Here is a 3,115-nt window from a genome sequence, read left to right as displayed (position 1 = left end):
GCTACTCGCACAGGCTTCCTTCCCTTGGTACTCATCTCCTAGACGTGCCACATTGGCAGGATCCACCCCTTCACCTTTCGGAGTACTCCTTACAATGATTGCTTCTCATGTATTGCTCCTTTCATTGGTGATGCATGACTGCTAGGAAAGCTGCAATCAAAATCTAATTCGTTTGCCTCACCTCTACCACTTACAAAGAAAGCTCTTGGTGGGCTCTACACCTTGCTCAACTTTTTCCCCCAAAACCCAACATTTGTAGCCTTCAGACAATGAATTTTCTGGACTAGGTCTTTGGTTTAGAGCTTGAACATACTCGGCATTTAAAATGATCCTCCTGGAGCCACCTTCTCGCTCAGCTTCAACTTCATTATTTCATGAATACTTTCTTGCGTAAGGAATCATAGTGCCACTATGGTGACGAATGAATTGGTGGTTAACATTGGGGTGGCAGGTGCGCCAGCTGTTGTAATTGTTGTTGGTGGGCCAACCATCCTTCCTTCAGGCATTGCGGGTGTTTGGGGCTACTAGTATGGCCTTTGTAATGATGCTTCCAAAGAGGCCTGATAAAGGTTGGCGACCTATCTTCGGAAGTGGATTGAGTAGAAGTTTGAGTTTATTGTCGAGGCTTCCTTTAATGGGATTGCAATTGGCACGAGAAACCCCCTTTCCTTGCTCTGCATCCCTTTTCAACGTAATCATGTGTTTCAAGATGAAGACATCATGTTTCCTTTTTTGATTTGTTAAAAATTTTGGTTGATGTTATGGCCTCCATTTGGCTTCAGCTATGGAAATTCCTCATGTTCTTGCTTCAAAGTAGCACATAGATATGGTGGAAGCTAAATAAAGTTTAGTCATGTTTCAACACACTTTTAGATATATATGGCAACCGTTTGGGAAAAGCTCCATACCTCCTCAATGAGTCCTTCAATCTTACTGACTTGCATAGTCTAACTACCTCTATCAAAACATGATTGATGTCTAAATATATTATCAGTGTTGTCACGAGTCACTAGTTTTTCTTGCTATTCTACTACATGCACATCACACTCTCATTCTGAATTTTTTTCGCATGTACGTATCATCATGTTAAAGAATGTGTTCCTCAATCTAGCAACCCCATCATTCATATCAATAAAGAGTAGTTAATCCTTTAATTATGCCGTGTTTTAAAATTCTACCTAACCAAATACCCAAGTATTCTTCCTATACAAGACCCCTACCACTTTTTGCAACGTATGATGATGACACTACATGGTCTTTCTGTGATTTATTTCATCAATTGATGTTATAAAAATTCATACCCTCATCTGTAGGGCAAAACAAAAGGGTGCTATGCCACAAAGGGTTATATTTAATAAAGAGACTCAAGTAAAGCTCATTCAAGAGTTTCATGAGAGTCTATGGGCTGGACACAGGGATGTGTGGGAAACCTTCTCTAATTTGAAAGAAAAATAATGGTGTAAGGGTATGTATAAAGATGTATCTCGAATTGTAGAGTCATGTGTAACTTGTCAAATGTATTCAAATGTATGGCATTGTGATGGTTTGTACCCTACATATACACTAGCCATGCATTATACATGGATTGTGGATCTAGTCACTATGCCTTTAGGACTCTGGTGGATGAGATACTTAGTTCTTGCATGAGAGGACCTAACTAACCAAGTTGAAGAGCGAGCATTAAGAGAAAAAACCACAGTCGTTGTGGGAAAGATCATTGTAGATAGAGGTGAACTAGATGTTGGGGAAGCAAGGGAGTTCTTTTCCAGATTAGGGATCAAGCTTTCCCATACTACATCTTACAACCCTGAAAGCAATGGAAAGAGTGAAAGAGGGTATCCTCCTATCATCAAAGCTTTGGAAAAGTCTTGTGAACGAAGAGTTAGTGAGTGGCCAAAAATGTTTCCATATGATTTATGGGCTAAGCGTACAACACATAGATCAATAATTGGCGATATGCATGGGGAGCTGATGTATGGTCAAAATCTAGTAATTCCAATCAAAGACACAACTCCCACATAAAGTGCACTACCTTGGCAAGATGGGCTTAGCAAGGAAGAGCTCCTTGCATTGTGTATAAGAGAAGACCTAGAGACATTGAGGCTGCAAAAGAGCAATTGAAAAATGCAAGGTTGAAAAACTCGGACCACTTGGATAAGCCTCATCGTCTCATGAGTAAAGCAATGGACAAAGGTGACTGGGTTTTAGTGTATGATAGTAGCCTTGATAACCAGTACATGCAGTCATGCGTAAGTTCTCAAAAAGATGGTTTGGACCATATGTTGTAAAACATGTTCATGGAAATACTACTTACAACTTGTCAAAACTAGATGGGACAGAAGTAAAGGTTCCCATTGTGGGGGAAAGGATCAAAGTGTTTAAAAGAAGAGAAGAGAGTGATCCAGAAGATGTTAAGGAAGAGAAAGATCAAAAAACAAGTGAAGATCAAAGTGAAGATGAAGCTTTAGAATCTATCATTGAAGATGAAAGCATGAAAGATCTACAAGAGTATTGAACCTACAAAAATCAAAGGTGGCACATACCAAATTGGAATGAAAGATCTACAAGATTATTGGACAACTGAAAGATCTACAAGAGTATTGGACCTGCAAAAATCAAATGTGACACATACCAAATGAATGTGTGCAATTGTAGAGGGAGTGCATGTCGTGTAGTGACACATACATAGTGGGAATGAATGATAGGAGATTTATTTTGTGATTTTTTAGATGCATGACTATATTTCTTAGAATGTACATATACATGTCTAAGTATAAGAATAAGCTTTCTATTCATCCGAGTATTTATCTCAAGGGTAACATATTTGTACTTTATTGTTAAAAAGTATCGTGGAAAAAAGCGTTAATAGTTGTGCCTCTTTAACGTGGAAAAAAAGAGTTGGTGCTTTCTTTCTACTATCCCATTATCTTCTCATACTCTAGCTACATCCTATAGCTAGTGTGATTTCAAAATATATTAATTTTCTATGTATTTTAATCCATATTGTTCTCATATTCCTTTTTAATATCTACTAAAAAGTTATCAAATCCTAGTGGGACACTAACTTGCTTAATTTTCAAAGATACACCTATTCTAATCTATTATTAAAAGAATG

The sequence above is a fragment of the Adiantum capillus-veneris genome, chromosome 4 (assembly GCF_014529385.1).
Source record: "Adiantum capillus-veneris isolate H3 chromosome 4, ASM1452938v2, whole genome shotgun sequence".
Classification (NCBI taxonomy): Eukaryota; Viridiplantae; Streptophyta; class Polypodiopsida; order Polypodiales; family Pteridaceae; genus Adiantum; species Adiantum capillus-veneris.
Note: the sequence above shows the minus strand (reverse complement) of the source record.